Genomic DNA, 22,751 nt, shown 5'->3' on the forward strand with positions numbered 1-22,751 from the left:
CCTTTTTAGACTCCAAACGCCAGTTCATCAGCCGCAAAGGTTAATGAACTTTAAACGACCTGAAATTGACAGCCTCACATGCCAGCAGTCAATAGTTGATCGGGTTAACTGGTATCGAACCGCGGACCCCTCGGGGGTGAGGCGGGCATCCTTAACACCGATGAGAGCGGCTAATTATTTGGACGCAAACGCTTCCGAGTCGTTACCATCTGTTTTCCCGAGAATCGGCGCAGCGGCTTCTACCGCAATCGGAGATTGAACCGAGACGCGTGTTAGTCACGGCCGGCGGTTAATTACGCGTGCGCTTTCATGCTGTGGGAACATTTGGGATGTACGTTAATGGTGTACAAGTGGCTTTTTTTTTCAAGTACATATACAAGCTGTGTAGCTTTAGCATTGGAACAGAGTACTTCAATAGAAGACGTCTTGATAGTTTTTGTATATATTTCTTGTCCCAGCTAGTCAGTACATCCCTATTATTCTATGCAGAGGATAAAGAATATGTACTGTTGATAGTTTTTATATATTTTTGTCTCAGATAGTCAGTATGGCACTCGTATTCCATGCAGAAGATAAAGAATATGTACTTTTCATAGTTTTTATATATTTTTTGGTCTGAGCTGTTCACTATGGCACTCTTATTCTATGCAGAGGATAAAGAATATGTACTGTTGCTAGTTTTTATATATATTATTGTCCCAGCAAGTCAGTATGGCACTATTATTCTATGCAGAGGATAAAGAATATGTACCGTTGAAAGTTTTTATATATATTATTGTCCCAGCAAGTCAGTATGGCACTATTATTCTATAAAGAGGATAAAGAATATGTACCATTGATAGTTTTTAGATATATTTTTGTCTAAGGTAGTCAGTAAGGCACTCTTATTCTATGCAGAGGATAAAGAATATGTACCATTGATAGTTTTTAGATATATTTTTGTCTAAGGTAGTCAGTACGGCATTCTTATTCTATGCAGAGGATAAAAAATACATACAGTTGATAGTTTTTGTGTACTTTTTGGTCTGACCCTGTCAGTATGGCACTCTTATTCAATGCAGAGGATAAAGAATATGTACCATTGATAGTTTTTTATATATTTTTACTGTACTAGTGGCTTTTTTTCAAGTATATATACAAGCCGTGTAGCCGGGTTCATGTTCAATCACCCCCGTTTTGTTGTGGTCTGCATTTACCGGCGTCATCCAATCAGATTGTCTCGAGTAGCAATTTTCTTGAAGCACCAACGGCGTTTGATTAACGGATTAGAAATTGCAGTTCCGTTAAAAGGTTAATTACCACCGTGGCTCAAAATGGCGGCTGCTTTTTTGACAAAAGGGCAAGTCGGAAACAAGCTCCGCCTTTTTTTCCAAGGCAGGATTTGTCTCATTTTAAAGCGCTTTGTGTAAAACTTGCAAAATGGATTTGTTTATTCTAGATTTCTTCTTCTGGGAATCTGCTTCTCATTTATGGCGAGTCTTTTTGGATTTCCCAGAATTCCTCTGTGAAACATGGAACTTCCTTTTTGGGTTTTTGGGCAAAGGCACGCAGAGGTTTACGTTAGCGCGAGCTGGTAATCCTTGGGATTATAATGCACGTGGCGATTAAATTGCACTGATTCCAGATGTTTTTCCGAAGGGATCAAATGAATGTTACTGTCATTCAAAAATGGGCGGAGGCTAATTAGCATTTTCTTCATGCTGACCTAACTCTTTGGTCCAATCAGGATTTAGGAGGGGTCTAGATGAATGAACATTCCTGGTCGTCCGTTCTGTGAAATCAGTTCTACTCGGTACTTGGACGTTTGGTCGCTGGTCAAATGGTGACAGAGAGTTTACTGTTGAAACCATCTCTCAAAATTATATTCATGAGAGGGAGTTTAATATCTAAGAGAGAGAGTTTCATATCTAAGTACTGTGTAATATCTAAGTACTGTTTAATATCTAATCATTGTTTAATATCGAAGTATTGTTTAATATCGAATTATTGTTTAGTATCTAAGTACTGTTAAACATCTAAGTACTGTATAATATCTAAGTACTGTATAATATCTAAGTACTGTTTAATATCTAAGTATTGTTTAATATCTAAGTACTGTTAAACATCTAAGTACTGTTTAATATCTAATTACTGGTTAATATCTAATTACTGTTTAATATCCAAGTACTGTTTAACATCCAAGTACTGTTTAACATCCAAGTACTGTTTAACATCCAAGTACTGTTTAACATCCGAGTACTGTTTAATATCCGAGTACTGTTTAATATCCGAGTACTGTTTAATATCCAAGTACTGTTTAATATCCAAGTACTGTGTAATATCCAAGTACTGTTTAATATCCAAGTACTGTTTAATATCTAAGTACTGTTTAATATCTAAGTACTGTTGAATATCCAAGTATTGGTTAATATCCAAGTATTGGTTAATATCCAAGTATTGGTTAATATCCAAGTATTGGTTAATATCCAAGTATTGGTTAATATCCAAGTATTGGTTAATATCCAAGTATTGGTTAATATCCAAGTATTGGTTAATATCCAAGAATTGGTTAATATCCAAGTACTGTTTAATATCCAAGTACTGTTTAATATCCAAGTACTGTTTAATATCCAAGTACTGTTTAATATCCAAGTACTGTTTAATATCCAAGTCCTGTTTAATATCCAAGTACATTTGACTGGCGACCAAAAGACCAGCGACCATATGTCCAGTCACGGTTCTACCCAAGCAGATAAACAGTGAAGTCCAAGCCCGGCAACCCGCCAGGTTTATGAATCTCTTGTCCTGTTGTGTAACAGGGACGATGTTTTTATTCCCAGTCCATTGAAATGTCTCCCACATAGTCAGGTGGGTCAAGTTAGAAATGGCGTGCGAGTGGATATTGACGAAAACACATGGTGGCAGTTGCGTTGTCCTCGGGGGTCCCGCAAGCGACACGCCGGGGTCAAGCCCAGTCACCCCCTGGGCGCTCACGGAATACGTGCGCACCGATTTTTCCGGGCCCGGTTTGTAACCTTGAACGTAAGCGCTCGTCACTCTTATTTGAAACGCCGGTTTGAAAACACGGCCTCGGGGGTCTCATTTGCCCGCTGCATCCCAGCCAACATTTGACCTTTTCAAAGCCCCAAATGCCTTTTTCTTCGCTTATTCCTTTGCCGCGCCAGCTCATTTTCCCCAAAGGATATGAATTGCAGATGGCGGGGAGCTTTTGGAGTTATAATTTACATTTTTTTCCCAAGTGTTGGCGTTGGCTTGAAAACTTTTTCTAACCTAAGGCTGGCAGGCGCAGAAAGCAAGCCCCCTATCCACCTCGTGAGTCAGTCTTCTTCCTTGCGTGAGATGTATCAAACGTTTCCCGAGCCGTTTAGTCACTGCGCCCATGTTTGAGGATCGCAGAGGAAATGCGTGTTGCTATCGCGGCTAATAAGACAAGCCCATCCTAGACAAGATTCGTATAGACATGCACAAAAATAGAGATACAGATGCTCCCCTACTTACAAACTTTCAACTTACGAACAAACAGTGCATACGAACATGTATACAGTACTGTATGCATTCTCTCCATTTTATTAAATGTTTTGTTCGAGTACAAACCAATGCTGGTTACTTATACAAGCCGTAAACATACAAATACACTTATATAAACATTCAATATACTTTTATAGGTCTTAAACATAAATTATATTACAAAATATAGCACTGAATCAACTTCAATTTGAACAATTTCAACTTATGAACAATTTCAACTCATGAACAAATTCAACTCATGAACAAATTCAACTTATGAACAATTTCAACTTATGAACAATTTCAACTTATGAACAATTTCAACTTATGAACAATTTCAACTTATGAACAATTTCAACTTATGAACAATTTCAACTTATGAACAATTTCAACTTATGAACAATTTCAACTTATGAACAATTTCAACTCATGAACAATTTCAACTTATGAACAATTCCATATTAGGAACAATTCCAACTTATGAACAATTCCAACTTATGAACAATTTCAACTTAAGAACAATCCCCACTTATGAACAATTTCAACTTATGAACAATTTCAACTTAATAGGGGAGCATCTGTATTGTGTCATTGAAGCAAAGTGACCTGTTCAGCCTTGGCTGACATTTTGAAGGAAATCACTTTTTGGGCCTCCGTCTTAAAGAGATTTGCACGGCAGCCGGCGACCATGCGATTCCAATCTCGCTAATACGCCGATAGACATCCTCCCCCGAAAGAGCACATTTGACTTTATACCGCCGTGGGCCCGCTTCGCCCTCCGGAAGATCCGCTTCGGAAAGCAATCATCACATGGCGGCGGGGAAAGTCCTTCACCAAAACCAATAAGGTGTTTATTAGTCATCTGCCCGGAGAAAACCCACAAAAGACGAGTTTGTATGCTAATTTCTCCGCTAAAGAGCCTAGCTTGAAAACAAATGGCCGACATGGACAAAGATCCAAAGAATCTTACCCCAAAAATGTGACTGAACGTTTCGTATTAGCCAAATTTCTACACTAGATTACTTGATAATAAGAATTTAAAGTTTTTAATTCGATTGGCTGGACTGTTGTCAATAGTAAATCTGTTTGTCCTAATCGGAAGACCAATTAGTTTATCACTAGTTAATGTCTAATCCATTTAAATAGTCTTTCTTTTCGATACCTGATAAGCAGATGTAATAAATCTACTCCATCAGGATAAATAAGATAAATAAATCTATGACACTGAATACCATTAGCACTGTTTGTGTTTAAAATATTTATTTTATAGAGGAATAAAATCCAAAGTAATCAATGCACTCTAATAGTGGCGTTTACAATTTAAAACCATCCAAACATGAATTATTTTGTTGTTTTTTTTCACTCTAAAAACACATTCATTTTGGTTTAACAATAGAAAATTCCAATCTGGTGACCAATTTGTGTTTTTGACAGTAAAACAACACAAAACAACATTTCTTGGAAGGGTTTTTTGTCATTAGTGTGTGTGTGTTTTCAAATATGGGTGTCACATGTCCATCAGGATACACAATACTTGGTTCAAAGGTGAACCTAGTACCACATCTGTTTGTGAATACACTGTTATCCATATCTGTAATTAGTCCATGCAAGCATATGGGGCTAGATGCAATGTCGGGGTACTGATTTGTCACATGACACCTTCCTTGTAACAGATGGATGCACTCCCTCTTTTACGTCTAGCGGGGTCTTGACCTTGCCTGAGTGAGCCCGCCCACTAGGAAGGCGTCTTTGGGCCAGCAACCTCCCTTGGGGAAAGGGAATAGAAATATAAAAGAAATAAGACAAAAAGGATCCCAAGTTGTTTTTCCGATAACTTTGCCAGCAATGAGAAAACAGCATTTCGTCATTGCGTGCTTTCAAAACATGGCGCCGTGGTTGTGTGATAAATCAAGAATTAGTACGAATACAACAATGAAAAATGCTACTGTTGTGGTTTTGACAACTTTAATACTTTTTTATATTTCTCAGTAAGAATGCGGTTAGACTTTAATTACCACATTTTCTGAACTATAAGGAGCACATGATTCAAATGCAGATGGAGTAGTAGCTGTAGTAGTTTGTTGTGTTGTGTTAGCAGTATTAATAATACGTGGTTGTGTTATACATCCACTAGCTGGAACTGTAGTCGTAGTAGTAGTAGTAATAGCAGTAGTAGTAGGGGGTTGTGTTTCGCATACACTATATCAAGCTGTAGTAGTAGTATTAGTAGTAGTAGTGGATTGTGTTTTACATGCAGTAGATGGAGCTGTAGTAGTAGTAGTAATAGTGGATTGTGTTTTACATGCAGTAGATGGAGCTGTAGTAATAGTAGTAGTAGATTGTGTTTTACATGCAGTAGATGGAGCTGTAGTAGTAGTAGATGGGGTTTTACATGCAGTAGATGGAGCTGTAGTAGTAGTAGATGGGGTTTTACATGCAGTAGATGGAGCTGTAGTAATAGTAGTAGTAGTGGATTGTGTTTTACATGCAGTAGATGGAGCTGTAGTGGTAGTAGTAGTATTAGTTGTAGTGGATTGTATTTTACATGCAGTAAATGGAGCTGTAGTAGTATTAGTAGTAGTGGATTGTATTTTACATGCAATAGATGGAGCTGTAGTAGTATTAGTAGTAGTGGATTGTGTTTTACATGCAGTAGATTTAGCTGTTGTAATAGTAGTATTACAAATAGGGGGTTGTGTTATCCATTCACTAGCTAGAGTTGTAGTAGTAGTAGTAATAGTAGTAGTAGGGTATTGTCTTTTACATCCCCTAATTGGAGCTGTTATAGTAGTAGGGGGTTGTGTTTCACATCCACTAGTTCAAGTTGTAGTAGTAGTAGTAGTAGATTGTGTTTTACATGCAGTATATGGAGCTGTTGTAGTAGTAGTGGTTGGAAGTTGTTATACATCAACTATATAGAGACTTTTATAGAAGGACTCAGATATTAAACCGTATATAAGACGCACTTGTGGCTTTCTGAGCACTTGTTTGACATCCCAACTTTTGCGTGACAGCAACCCCGACACGTTTTGATCCCAAAACAATTGCGCCTAATTTTTCCCAAAGCGGCGTGAGACAAATGACAAGCGTGGGTTGCGCCGACGTGACAGACTGCGCCGCCCGCGTCAATGTAAATAAATGTTGAAAAGCGACGTTAAAAATAAATGGCACGCCCAGGAAGGAAAAACAAAAACAAAAATGGGTCAAGATCAAGAAACAAATATATTTATCCACCCTCTTTGCTCTCTGCGGAAAAAAACAACTTTGCTCCGCCATGTGTGAGCTGATTAAACTCGTCAAAGACACCTACGCCATCTTGTCAGGGAAAAAAGTCGCCTGAAATGAAAATTCTTTTAATTGGATTAATGTATTATTAGAAAAATGTCACTCTGTGGCTTCCTGTCGCAATATTTAACCTTACAGTGACTCTGGCGCTATGATGAGACTTCATTAAAAAAAAGGGATGTAAATACGATCTTATCCAATTGTGAAAGCTCTAATTAACTTATCAAGGAAAATAGCATCAATTTTCATATTCTGATAAAAGTCACATTTGATTTTTAGGGCGAAATGAATCCGAGAATCTTTTTTAATTAAAAAACATCAAATATTTTCTTTTCCCAAAATACAATAGCGGCTATACTAATACTCTCTGTTCTTTTATTAATGAATAACACTCATCAAAAGAGAAATAAAATACTTTTTAAATGTCAGTATTAATTTAACAGCAATAAAAAAGTACAACACAACACCCTACTACTACCACCATTATTACTACTACTACTACTACCACCACTACTACCACCATTACCACCACTACTACCACTACTACCACCATTATTACTACTACTACTACTACCACCACTACTACCACCATTACCACCACTACTACCTCTACCACCACTACTATCTCTACCACCACTACCACCACTACTATCTCTACCACCACTACTACCACTACTATCTCTACCACCACTACTACCACCACTACTACCCCCACTACTACCCCCACTACTACCCCCACTACTACCCCCACTACTACCCCCACTACTACCCCCACTACTACCCCCACTACTACCACCACTACTCCCACCACTACTCCCACCACTACTCCCACCACTACTACCACTACTACCACTACCACTACTACCACTACCACCCCTACTCCCACTACCACCACTACTACCACTACCACCACTACTACTCCAACTGCATTCGAATCCTCTGCACGCCTTACAGTTCTAAAAATATCGTAATTAAATCCAACAATCTTTTTTAATAACAAAAATCTAATATTTTCTTTTCCCAAAATACAATAGCGGCTACACTATTCATCTCCATTCCTTTAATAATGAATAACACTCATCCAAAGAGAAATAAAACACTGTTTAATGTCAATGCCTAAATTTAACATACCAATAAAAAGAAGAACACCTAGAAATTCCAATAAAATGACATCACCTCAACCAGTCTCAAAAAAAAACAATTTCCAGACTCTGAAAATACTTCAAAATACCTTGTCTTAATTTCTTAATCCTAATCCACAATTGCCCAATCCCAGTAATTGACACTTTTCCTCTACTTTACAATGTTTTGGAATGTATTTTCCGCATTTTACCGATCAATACACCATCAGCAATCTTCCCCATAATCTTTCCCCCCCTTATCAAGAAAGATTAAAACCCCCTCCCCACCCCGACAAGCATCTAATGCCCATGTGAACACACACACACACACACACACACTCATACACACCTGCCTGTCAGCACATAATGAAGACGTAAGCACTCAAGCCCTTCAAGCAATGGCGCTTAATCCCATTTTGCCGTCTAATGTAGACGGACAAGCACCGATGGAGGGTGACAACTCCGGTGTACGTTTTTTTTTTTTTTTGCTTAGTAAACGAGTCAAAAAGTACTTGAAGGGTGAGTTTCACAGCCCCTCCCACTACGGTTGTTGTCGTCGTCGCATCTGCACAAATCAGTTAATGACGGGCAAGCTTTAATTAGCACGTAGTTCACACAATTACTGCAACTGAGGGAGAAATTTCATTTCTAGTCACATTTGTTGATTATAAAGTGCGACAATACTCATTTGGATAACCTCCATGTTTATTTGGAATCAATTAGTAAACATTGACATTCTCTTGAGGTCACCAAAAAGTATAATATGTTAGTTTTGATCGTTTTTAGTAGTAGATAAGTCAGAATACTATAAATATTTCCAAATGTCCAATCTTTTTTTGAATGGACACACTTTGGAATGGATTGGACATCTATCCCTATCCAAGACTTGACAAAATACTACAATTTTTTGAGAGGTTTTAGATATCTTATGGCATATTTTATTACCAAGTAGTCAAAAAAACAACCTTAATGCAAAATATCGTTCACCCTAATTTATCAATTTAAATAGCCGACAAAAATATGTAAAAAAATACTTCTATATTTGCGTTTTAGGTCAAACTACTTCATAAAATTCTATTAAATCTCCCAATGGTATTACATTTAATCAATACCCTTTTCGTACTCTCTTCAATGTATTTTAAACTCTTAAAGCAGTATAAAATATTGTTTTTACTCTATAATAAATTGTCTAAACAGTTCAATTTAATCCACAATTTTTAATCCATGTGAAACATTTTGTTGCGAATGTGCTACCATTTAAAAAAATACATAAATAAAAATAGCCTCATTCCCACAACAGCTTTAGCACCCCCTTCCAACCTACTTCTTACATGACATCATCATTCCAAGCAACAGCCTTATGAACGATATCCAAGTTAAACAACCAAGTGACGACGAAACCAATCAACAGCCCCGCTTACACAGCATTATTCCCAATAAACGGCCCACCCTCCGCTACATTTACGGCACCCCTGTGTGCTGTATCAACCGACGACTGTTTATATTCACAACAAGATGAAATAGGAGACTCTTGACATCCATGTACAACTGGAATAGTGTTTTATGACCACCCCGTTTGACCTCATTGGCTGCTATTTTTCGTTGAAAAGTGATTCAATCCAAGCCAGTCAGCAAAGTAAAAAACTGGGGAACCATGTCAAATATTTGTCCAAAACAAATCTAGCACCCCAATAAATCTAGTGTCATCCTAGCTTGTCATTTTCAATCAAAAAATGTGTACTCAGAAAAGATCCCTGAGGTACACCATGCTTTTATATTATCATAATTGATATATTTCTCGTTTTCTGTGTATCCATTCGCCCTAATCACCCCCCCTACTTTGTGTTTACCATAGATTTTCCATGTCTGATTACACCCCGCCCCCTTTTAGTCTGTGTCCACTGGATTAATTGCACTGATGGCCAACAGTCTGCTAATTAATTATGCAAGCCATAAAAATGGAGGAAAGTGCCAGGGGGATGTGGGTTGTTGCCAAATCGTGCTTGGAGAGGATTGTATGGATGATTTTTTTTAGCAGGGGCGGGGCTTGTGTTTGCCAGATGGGAAGTAGAACAAAGGGAAGAAAATTAGAAGAGTGAGGAACAAGTGGGAGGATACATTTGTAACCGAGATCTGTCAAGCCATCCATATTTCTGAGCAATATTCCGTCATAAGAATGCATGTGGTACCCACATGGATTCCTCATGTGGATCCCAGAAAACGAGCCGTGTTGAAAAGGAACATAAGATTGGATTATTCAGTCTGTCATCACTTAAAAAACTAGTGAGCCGTTATCACCCAAAAAAAACCCATCCAATGTAAGAGAGGTGTGTTTACCGTATTTTCACGACTATAAGGCGCACCCTCACTGAATGACATGTTTTCCATATATAAGGCGCACTGTGTCATAAGGCGCACTGAATTATAAGGCGCATTGTCTATTTTGGAGAACATTTAAGACTTTTAAGTGCGCCCTATAGTCGTGAAAATACGGTAATTGCTATTGATTTCCAGGTATGAAGCACTCACTGACTACACAGTCACCTCTAGAGCCAGCCATTGTTGATGTTTTGGATTTTTTGGTATAAAATCGTGCAGTGGGGGAGGAGCTATGTGATGGAAGATGTTGTAAACTAAGATGGCATCTGCATATTTAACAGTATTGAGTATTCAGTTCAGGCGTTTGTGTTATTTTAATATCCGACAGTGGTGGTTTTTGGTTTTCTGTTTTGGTCCATATATAAGGCGCACTGGATTATAAGGCTCCCTGTCTATTTTGGAGAAAATTTTACTTTTAAGTGCGCCTTATAGTCATGAAAATACAGTAATTGGAATGTTTCAATGATTGGACAGATGTTAAAAAGGGGGAAATGGAGAAAAATAGGTGGCACCATTTGCTCCTTCCCTTCCCTGTCTTTCTCCGTCTTGAAGTGCGACTAATTAAAAGCCTTTAATCAGGATTCCTAATGAGGTGTAATCAGGGCCTCGGCATTCTTCGCCTGGTTGGTGGTCGGGGGTGCTTCGGAGCGGAGCTTTCCATTGTCTCCTCGACGTTTGTTCCTTCATCTGATAAGACCCTCATGCTAATAATGCGAGTACCGTCCCCCCCAAACGCCTAGTGGTCCCCATTCTCCGAGTCCACCTGCTTAATTAGAGTTGCTTTACCTTCTGTCCACCTGAAATGTCTCGCGTGAAGGGATTAGCTCACCGGAAAAGTGGGTGGGGGTGCAGGAACATCATTAAACTCTTCATTACACACCAAAGCCTTTTATAGCCTCTGGTTTTATTACTACAGGGGTATGTACCTTTAAATATGAAATATTCACGAAACACCTCTAAGGGAACATTTCGTTTCTGGATAGTAAAGAAATTTAAGTTAGAAAAACGCATATAAATCAATCACTGGCCTCTTATTGGTTCTTCCAAATCTTTAGAGTGATTTTTTTGTGTGTAGTACCTTGGACAGTCTATCTTTTGTTAAATTTTAAACATTATATTTTATCAGGGATTTGCATTCTTTTGAATTTGTAGTTTAGATGTACGAACATATTTTCGTATGTTTTCTCGTTGTTGTTCGTAACTAAGAGAACGTATTTCTGCTTGTATTTATTTATTTATTGTTTTTTTGCACATAATTCGCATACAATTGGTATACTTTAAAGGCTTTACTGTACTGGTGTCAAAGTGGCGGCCCGGGACCCAAATCTGGCCCGAGAAAGTGAATCATGAGGGCCGAATTTCAGTTTTAGGATCAAATTAAAATGAAGAGTATAGATGCATAATAAATTTCCTGATTTTCCCCCTTTCAAATCGATAATTGTCATTTTTAATCCATATATTCTTTGTTTTTAGTTAAAAAATCATTTGGTAAAATCTAAAAATATATATTAAAAAACCTAAAATAAACCTTGTTTAAGATCTATAAAAAACCGAACATTCAGGGCTTTTAAACCCATTTATTTTAATCCATTTATAAGAAAAAATATCTAAATATGATATCTAAAATAGTCCGGCCCACATGAAACCGAGTTGATGTTAAAGCGGTAAAAGTTTTAGTGGGTACTATTGTACCGGATTAAAGTATTTACATGTAAATACATATGAAAATTTGAAGTTACGAAAAGCACTCCTGGAAACAATTAATAAGTACCACCGTACTAGTTTTCCCCGTCAACCACAATAAGGGAAATGAGAGGAAACTGCAAAGAAATACTACTCGTAGAACGCCATCCAAATGGTTTTAAAAGCAGTAACGGCGATCAGCGGGTGGTTAGCGTTGAAGCCGTTTCACGACAGGGAGCCCACCTGCCCTCTTTGTGGCTCTTGTCGTTTAAAACAAGAGCGAATGGTGGTCCTCATGTATACGCTGGCATCTCGTCGCAATTACACCGGCCGCCGTTTTTTCCTGGCGAGCTTTTCTGGACTCCTGACAGAATTATGAAGACTATTGTTCCGTATGAGCTATTAGAGCTTTGGAGATGGAGTGGTTGCTATGACGACAGTCAATCAAGACACAAAATGAAGGCTATTTGGAAGGCGGGGGGGGGGTCGTTTCCTTGCTTTTTTTTTTATATCCGTGGCATTTGTCGCTAGAGGCGAGGCTTGATAATGGAACCTACATTATTATTATTATAAATATATAGGTAGGACTTTATTGTATAAGATAAGAAATCTTATTTTTTTAAAGATATTGAATTATTGGATGGTGATAATGTTGCTAGACGAACTAGATCTACAAATTTGAGCTTATTACATACTTGCATGTCTTCTTGATCCTCTGCCACGAGCCTCTCTTTCTTATTGACTCATCGGCTGACGTTGACAGTGAGTTGACGAAACTATGTTGTTGTTTTTTGCACCAATAATACGATAAATCATACGGAAGTTAATAACCGAGGGTCATAACCGGGTCACTTAAGCCGAAATGAACCAATCGGCTTTGTTTTGCAGAAAAATGAACGTAAATTGATTGCACTTTTTGACTGATCTTTTAAGAGTGCATTTGCACAATGTTGACATTGTGACACGGTGTAAACAATAGATTCGACACGCTGTACTCATCACTTTAAGACAATGCTGGAGATGATTGGTAGTCTCCCTCTTGTCATATTTAATTTCCCACGTCCATATTTGGGATAATTACCACTTGCTGTACACTGTAATAATAAACTGTGCAGCAGAGGCAAGTCAAGGCCAGGAAGCTTGAGTCAAAAATGGCGGTTTTATGTCTCACAATGGATCTAAAGCTGGATTATTGAGCCCAAATGATGAATTATGTGTTGCTGGCCGGCCAAGAGAAAATGCATCCAATGAATTCCCCTTTATTTTTGTCTGTAAATGGAGATTTGCAAATGAGCAAGGCCAACAACCCAACCGACTGTTTAAAAATTGAAAAGGTGGCTCTCTCCTCCACACACACTGTACTTGGACGTTTGGTCGCCCGGACGTTCAGTCGCCCGTTTGGTAGCTTTTTAATTTTGACATCAGCTCTCAAAATTATATTCATGAGAGAGAGTTTAATATCTAAATATCTACTGTTTTCAACAATACTTTACTACAATACTACTATATATTAAACAGTACTTAGATATTAAACAGTATATAGATATTAAACAGAACTTAGATATTAAACAGTAGTTAGATATTAAACAGTACATAGATATTAAACAGTACTTAGACATTAAACAGTACATAGATATTAAACAGTACATAGATATTAAACAGTAGTTAGATATTAAACAGTACTTAGATTTTAAACAGTGCTTAGATATTAAAGTGTACTTCAATATTAAACAGTACTTAAATATTAAACAGTACTTAGATATTAAACAGTACTTGGATATTAAACAGTACTTAGATATTAAACAGTACTTAGATATTAAACAGTACTTAGATATTAAACTGTACTTAGATATTAAACTGTACTTAGATATTAAACAGTCCTTACACATTAAACAGTACATAGATATTATTGTATACAAAATTATATTCACCCGGGCGACCAAACGTCCGGGCGACCAAACTGACAGAAGCGAGGCAGCTGTCTGGTTCTTCTGTATCCTCCCAACGTGAACGAGAGCCCCTCCTACTGGTGTATAGCGGCCACGGTTCCTCCCAAACCCGGGCTCCAACTTCTGTCTACGTTCCAAGCCATCAGACATGACAGCACCAGCTGGCTCTTGGCAAAAATGCTCATCTAGGAGTGCGTATCTCCTCCTCTTGAGGTTCTACGCTCGTGACGCTCCAATCGGTTACGCCGAGTTGTAGGTGTCGCAACTAAAAAAGGATTTGAGGAAGAATTGGCCAGGAGCAGTGATGATTCATGGAGTACCCAAAAAAGGGCCACTGTGGGTGTACTTTTAGTCAATTTACCTTCAAGTTCAGGGACTGTAGTGATGTCTAATGTCTTATCTATTGGAAACCTACCAAAGAATAGCAGATGTGAGTTTCTGTGTGTGAATTTGTGTGAATTTGTGGCAGATCAAACATGTAATTCCATCTGTCCACCCAAATCTTGGCGTTCGCCCTTCAACATTTTGCCCCACTTTCACTGAGGGGAACAGACATCCTCACAAGATGGCAAACTCCGCCCCCTTGCACTCCTGATCCCAAGTGAAATGTGTATTTTCAGAATCCTTAATTTAGAATGACCTATTTTTTGCATTGTGGGTTTTTTTTTGCACCTTGGCATGTCTGAATCTTTTGATAACCTTGATTACCAACCATAGAAATATGAATTAGAGAGATTTTAAGGAGGTTTTATAGTCATTTTTTGGCATAACAACGTTCCCTTGTAGTCCCTCAGGGCTCTGTCTTAAAACCCATTCATTTTTCATTTAGATAATGTTCTATAATTCTGTTTATTATTATTTTTTGTGCTTAAAAGATGGCTAATTGTAGAATAATGTGGGTTAGGAGGTAATAAATGTTATAACTCATGCCACATAGTGCCAAAAAAATGAATCTTCAGGATGAAGTAGGCGTTTAAAGTAGAAGATGTGACAAACTACTGCGGAAATGGATTGACAGGCAGGGTGAGAACTGTAATAGAGAGGATTGGCTCTGATTTACGCCTCATCTAGTCAGTCCCCAAAAATAGTGAGAAACGACCACAGGTGGGCGGAGGAAAGATAGAACACCACATGGGATGTGAGAGGAGAAAAAAAAGCAAAGAGTTGAGGGGAAACTGACCTAATGTGGCGTGAAGCGGAATAAATGGAGGAGCAAAGTGGGCGGGGGAAGGTGGAGCGCCGGCAAATAAATGCCAATGTGCAAGTGCGAATAGTGTCCGTAAAAGAGTTTGCCCTTGAGCCGTGGGTGTTTAACGTCCGCAACACTTTGCAATGTCCCCCCCCCCCCCCCCCCCCCCCGAAAGCAGATGACCCTTCGTAAAAAAAATACTAAGTATTTCCCGAGAGGAAACTCAATCATTGCTCTGGGGTTCGGATAAGGGTGCCGAGGTGAGGCAGGTGGAGGGCGGTCAATGGTGTCCATTTACAAATGCTATATTTTTATTGTGTATGGTGTTGGGAAAGGGAATATTGTATTTTTTGTGTATAAGTTGTTCCTCTGTGTATAAGCCGTAGTCGTAGAATTGTTGAATTTGATTAATTTCTTGAGTATAAGTATAAGTTTTATAATTTTTACCTGAATTTATGGATTTAATGGGGAGTATAAATGTGTTATCTTGAAGAGAAAATTATCGCATGTGGAATTTCTGCAATACTGTGTCAAAGTGGCGGCCCGGGGGCCAAATCTTGGCCCGGGAAAGTCAATCATGAGTTTCGACTTTCTGTTTTAGGATTAAATTAAAATGAAGATTAAAAATGTATATTAAATATTCTGATTTTCCTCCTTTTAAATGAATATTTTTTAATCTATTTTTCTGTGTTTTTAGTTCAAAAATCATTTTGTAAAATCTAAAAATATATTTCAAAGAAGCTAAAATAAACATTGTTTTAGATCTATAAAAAACGGAATATTCAGGGATTTTAATCCAGTTCTTTTAATCCATTTATTTAAAAAAATCTAAATATTGTATCTAAAATTAACATGAGTCTGAGACCCTTGCTGTAAGATGATGTGGCGGCCATATTGTCACCTTATAGTTTCGTGAATGTCAAGCCTAATTTGTGCGCATATAAGCCGTACCCTCGATTTACTCATCATTTTTTAACAATAAATACGGCATGTATACTTATTAATAATTTTTGGGCTACACTAAATGGACAATTTGACATTGTTACACATTCAAACTGATGAACTTTCAACCATATAATGTTTTTCCAACTTTCCAACAACCAAGGCGACCAATTCAGGCTTTTTTTGGCGGTTGCTACTACGCAGTACGCATCGCGCAGGCCTAAGAGACGTCTATGATGCGCGACGTCCCTTTTATGCGGCGCGTTTCATCCGCGGACCCTTTTATTGTCGCTCTTTCATTGAAGTGACATTCACGAGCAAATCCATTTGGCCATTATGTAGTTACTCTTCTGGAAATGTCTTTGTTCGAGTGCCTGCTGCTCTGAAAAAAATAAAAAGAACGGAAAAAAAAAACGAAATGACGGCTTGCAAATGTGTTTTCACGTGGTTTTTTTTGTGTGTGTCCCAGATAGGCCGGCTGATGGCTATCTTTTCGGAGAGAGAGAGAGAGAGTTCTATTGATTTGTCCGGGGTAAATAATTGCCGGGGTCTACAAGCTGTCATGTTCGGGATGATTGCCAAGCACTGGTGGTCTCCAGCAGTTATCTTCCCAAATACCCCCTCTCTGATCCTTCTTTAGCCTCCTTAGTCTATCTCTACATTTATTGATTGGGACCTTAGTGGCTATTCTGGTCCCCCCCTCTTTATTTTTTCCTGTCGGAAAGTGTGGGCGCTAGAAAGGAGAATGCGGAATGAGGACACTCGTGAAGGGTCAAAGCTATTATTTGTCTTGCATGGCAAGGCGACTGCAGATTGGGATGGAGTTCAGTGTCGTGTTTTTTTTTTTAAAGGAGAGAGGCTATTTTGGAGAAAAGTCGTCCAGGTCAAAACCAAGATGACTTAGAGGAGTTTGAACAGAGGGAGAAGGTTGGAAAAGTTAGCTTATTTTCCAGCATATTAAGTTTTTTCCTGTATTTTATAGGTTTTTTATCATTTCAAATGGTATAGCAACTTTTCTACGGGATATTTTAAGTACGTTTTTTGTAATATTTTGGAAAAAATGTATATCTATCTATATCTACACCTATCTATATCTATCTATACCTATCTATACCTATCTATATCTATACCTATCTATATCTATATCTATACCTATCTGTATCTATATCTATCCATCTATATCTATCCATCTATATCTATCCATCTATATCTATCTATCTATATCTATCTATACCTATCTCTACCTATCTATATCTATATCTCTACCTATCTATATCTATATCTCTACCTATCTATATTTATACCTATCTATCCATCTATATCTATATCTATCCATCTATATCTATCTATCTATATCTATCTATCTATATCTATCCATCTATATCTATTCATCTATATCTATCCATCTATATCTATATCTATCCATCTATATCTTTCCATCTATATCTATATCTATATCTATATCTATCCATCTATATCTATCCATCTATATCTATATCTATCCATCTATATCTATATCTATCCATCTATATCTATATCTATCCATCCATATCTATATCTATCCATCTATATGTATATCTATCCATCCATATCTTTATCTATCCATCTATATCTATATCTATCCATCTATATCTATATCTACCCATCTATATCTATCCATCTATCTTTCTATATCTATATCTATCTATCTGTATATGTGTATATATGTATGTATATACATATATGTATATATAGCGTGTCAGCAAGAAAGTCAAGCTGTCAGCATCATACAGCGACATCTACAGAATCTTGAATTTAGTGCATTCTTAGTTCACAATTTTAGACTTTTAAGTGAGTAACTATGTGCAGTGTTGCATTTTTTTTAAATTGCTTAATAAGGGAGCAATTGGCCGAGGTTGACAGAGATGTAATCACTTAAACAGGACAATAATCATAAAAATGCTGGCACTTTAGGATGACGTCAACGAAAATATGCGTGTGGCTAGCATTTGTAGCGCCGATGCGGTTTTTAACAGTCAAAAAAACCGACGTCATGTGAATTGTTCAAGCTGCCGAATATAAAAAAAACAAAAACAACAAGGAATTCATTTATCTTGACTGTTATGTTTCTTTTTAAGACGCTAACTGGAGTCTAATAAATCCTTAGTGTTAACTATTCCCTGGCAGACAATAACGATGTTGCCATAGAGGAGGAGTGAAGGAACGTAAACAATGAAAACTTTACTACTGTGGGAAACTTAAGTTGCTCTTTACACCCAAACCATGACTGCAATTCAATCCGGAATTCATATTTTACTTTGAAGGACTATCAAACACAATCTAGATCAAATTCCATCCTCAATAATTACGTAGTAACAAGTGTCCATCTTGAACAACAGTTCGAAAATCCCACTGTATTCAAGTGTCAATCCCATCCCATCTTCCCCCTTAAAATATCTACTTTTAACACTAGCCTATCTGACTGCTTTTTAATGGAGTCGGACCAGCAAGTGGAGTCAAAAGAAATAGCTTATTCTCCATTTTGCTGATAAGTTCTAAGGCGGCGCAATCCACCATCTCCGCCATCTCTGGCCATTGGGCAATATTTCTATGGATCCCCAAGGCAGGGAGATGTGTTAAATATATCCTTTTGTGCCACTTGTCTCTGTTTTTTAGGGCTTTTGTCATTGTTTATCGGTAGCTTCATCTACCCAAACCCCCCCACGTACCCTTTTCCTCTCCCATAAGTCTGCTTATCGCTCTCGGTTTCTCACAATACAAGCTCATGTCGTTTGTATTCTGGGTTTTTTCGTTTTTGGGGGTACAGGAAAGACGAGGGAAAGACGAGGAAATTTCTCAATGACTCTCAAAGAGAAAGAGGCTAATGGCGTTTTTGAGAAATTTGACGCTATATGGCAAGGGTGTCATACTAGTTCGTGGGCCGCTTTAACGTCAATTCGGTTTTATGTTGGCTGGACCATTTTAGATATAATATTTAGATTATTTTTTGTATAAATAGATTAAAAGAACTGGTTTAAAAGCCTTGAATATTCCGTTTTTTATAGATATAGAAGAATGTTTATTTTAGATTTTTTTTAAATATATTTTTAGATTTTACAGAATGATTTTTGAACTAAAAACACAGAAAAATGGATTAAAAAATGATAATTATTGATTTAAAAGGGGGAAAATAAGGAAATTTAATATACATCTATACTTTTCATTTTAATTTTATCCTAAAACAGAAAGTCGGCACTCATGATTTGTTTTCCCGGGCCACACAAAATGATAAGACGGGCCCAGATTTGGCCCCCAGGGCCACCACTTTGACACATATGCAATATGGTGTCGTTGTTGTTGTTCTTGTGGATAAAACATGAAGACCTAGGACTGTTATTTGGAAACCTGTCATCCAAAAACGTTGCATGGCTCAATTTCTATCAATTTTCATAACCCGATATTTTATTTTTATATAAAGGAGTCCAAAGCGTTCTCTTTGTGGATGTAGATTTGTGGATTTAATCCACGCCAGACAGATGTCGACAAAAGATGGCCACGGAATGTAAATGGAGAAGAAAAAAAATTAAAAGAATTTTTATGGGCATGAGAGGGATTACACTTTGGCTAACCTTCAGACAACAAATTGGAAAAAGAAGCAAAATGCCGCTTGTCAGTAGCTTTCGCTTCCAATTTTCAATCTGTTCAAGGTTTTTTTTCCTTTTTTTGTTGCTCAAATGAAATTTTTATAGAATTATGTTGTCCTCAATGAAAGATCTCGGACTACAGTAATATGATATTAAGAGTATAGTCATTTTTAAATATTTATTTGGCAATCTTTCAGTCATTTTCTGGAAGTTTTTTGATTGAAATGAAAGCTAACTTCAATTTAGTTCGATTCTTTATGTTTCTGGGATTTAAAATACTTTAAATTGGTATATCTTTGCCTGAATTGTTGTTTTTCAAGGTCTATTTACTACCTATTGTTTTCTGTCAAAATCTTACTTGATTTTATTCCAAGTTGTCTTCAGTATAAAAAAAAAAAACATGTAATAACCTCCCGAATTTTCTTTGCTCATTACCAACTCTCAACCGGGATTTTCAAAGTGCACTCTCATGTACATTGCGTGTTGCGTACCACAAAGAGAAGCCTCGCACCCGCGTCTTATTTATTCATAAGAGGTTGCCCTGCCTCTAAACTTAACTTGGCTGGCGTCGCTTCGACTTGAGTGGAAAGGAAACGTTAGCAAAGGCGTCAGGAGATGACTTCAATTAAGGGATGGCAGGATAGGTCGCACTAAAAATATGGACTGGGAATCTCACTGTGGACTGAAAAATTACACATATTTACCTATAGCACCCTGGTCACAATCTGTTCCAGCTGTAGTCCTCTGGTAGACGCTATAGGTCCCACAGATTATGGACAAATAGGCTTAAGGACAGTTTTTTTTCCACACATCCATTAGGACTTTAAACTTGCGGTAGCACGACACAATCCTTTCTGTGTAATAACTTCAGGGTGAGGTAATATGAAAAGACGTTGATGCACACTTATATAAACATACACATATATATAGACACATATATATACACACATACATAAACATAAACATACATATATAAGCACATATATACACAAATACATAAACATACATATATAAGCACATAAATACACACATTTATACATAAACATACATATATAAGCACATATTTACATACACATACATATATAAGCACATATATACATACATATATAAGCACATATATACATACACATACATATATAAGCACATATATACATACACATACATATATATAAGCACATATATACATACACATACATATATATAAGCACATATATACATACACATACATATATAAGCACATATATACATACACATACATATATAAGTACATATATACATACACGTACATGTATAAGCACATGTATAAGCACATGTATACATACACATACATATATAAGCACATATATACATACATATATAAGCACATATATACATACACATACATAAACATACACACAGATATATAAGCACATATATACATACATATATAACCACATATATACATACACATACATAAACATACACATAGATATATAAGCACATATATACATACACATAGAGGTACATGCATGCATACAGTAGATCTTAACACAGCCATTTGTTTTGTTAAAGAGCCTGACAATTAGCCTTTTGTTGTTGTTGATGATGACGACAAAGCCTATGTCCGATTAATATTATTATTTAAAGACAAACTTGGTCTCCTTCATCATTTTTTCTTGTTCCTAATTCCAAGTCATTTTTTCCCAACCAACCAAGAAAGCATTAAGGATTACCCTCTTTTGCTCATGCCGACTCCTTATTATTTTGTTTTACATGAACACATCCCGACTGAAGTAAACGCTTTAGTACATTTCACCGCCTGCTGGTCTCCATATGTAGTTTGGCGCTACTTAACTGCCACCACATCGTGAATTCCCATTTATTTCCAAACTATGCGCCAGCACATGACTTATCTTAGCTGACGTGGGTCACGTTTGGGTCATTGAAAAGCACGAGTCACCATTTATAAATAACTTCCCCCAACCGACACTCAAACCCCCCTAAAAAAAAAAGCGCCTCGCCCTTCCGAGCCGGGCGTGAGGAAGATGCCACGAAGCGACACGCTAAGGCTTTGAAACCTCCAGAGAGCCGTTGGCGGGAGCGAGCCGGAGAAAGGTTTCTTTGAAAAGTAGCCACTGAAATGGAGTCGCACTGAGAACCACCCATGAAGGGCGCCATTGAAAGAAACAGGACACGTTTGTTGACCCAGAATTCTCGGGTCAATGGAGCCGTGTGATTACGACTCGTTGACGGCCGTGTACGTCCCATACATTTTTGAACCGTGATGGATGAATATTCCCTCGTGGAGAGAGTTAACCCCGATGTTTAAAACTCAATTTAGTTTCCGAGACAGACGTGGGAGGGACTAGTTTATTTTGGGCCCGAAAAAGTTAACTTACAAGCCACAAGACATTAGCTAATTTAGCGAATGTCACTCCAAAAAATGACAGAATCAAGGGTACGGCTTATATGCGCACAAATTAGACTTGACAGGCGCAAAAAGGCATAACAGTCATTTATTTAATGAGATAAATAGATAAAATGCGTAACAAAATTGATTTTGATGTTTGTGAATGGAATTTAAGGAAAAAATAATAATTATCTTGCATATTTTGCTCTAAAAAATGTTGACAGAATTGAGGGTACGGCTTAAATGCGCACAAATTAGACTTGACAGGCACAAAATGCCATAATATGGTCATTTATTTATTAAGATAAACAGATAAAATGCTTAACAAAATTAATTTTGATGTCTGTGAATGGAATTTAAGGAAAATAAAAAAAACTATCTTGCATTTTTTTGCATATTTTGCACCAAAAAATCTTGACAAAATTGAAGGTACGGCTTATATGTGCACAAATTAGACTTGACAGGCACAAAATGCCATAACATGGTCATTTATTTATTAAAATAAACAGATAAAATCCTTAACAAAACAGATTTTGATGTCTGTGAATGAAATTCAACAAAAAATAAACCTTATCTTGCATAAAACAGGAAAAAACTCACTGATTTATACCTATCATCGGATTCTTTTCTCCTTACCGTTATCCCACCATTTGATCTCTTGCGCCCCCCATTGCGGATAATAGG

At 37.3% G+C, this 22,751-nt stretch overlaps 1 long non-coding RNA gene across 1 annotated transcript in view; it reads left to right on the forward strand.

The window, feature by feature from the left end:
• The window catches only part of LOC144213900 (uncharacterized), a 63,210-nt gene that overhangs the window by 39,966 nt on the left and 493 nt on the right, over positions 1-22,751 (forward strand). The gene's annotated exons all lie outside the window — the stretch shown is intronic.

This window comes from Stigmatopora nigra, chromosome 20 (genome assembly GCF_051989575.1).
Source record: "Stigmatopora nigra isolate UIUO_SnigA chromosome 20, RoL_Snig_1.1, whole genome shotgun sequence".
Lineage (NCBI taxonomy): Eukaryota > Metazoa > Chordata > Actinopteri > Syngnathiformes > Syngnathidae > Stigmatopora > Stigmatopora nigra.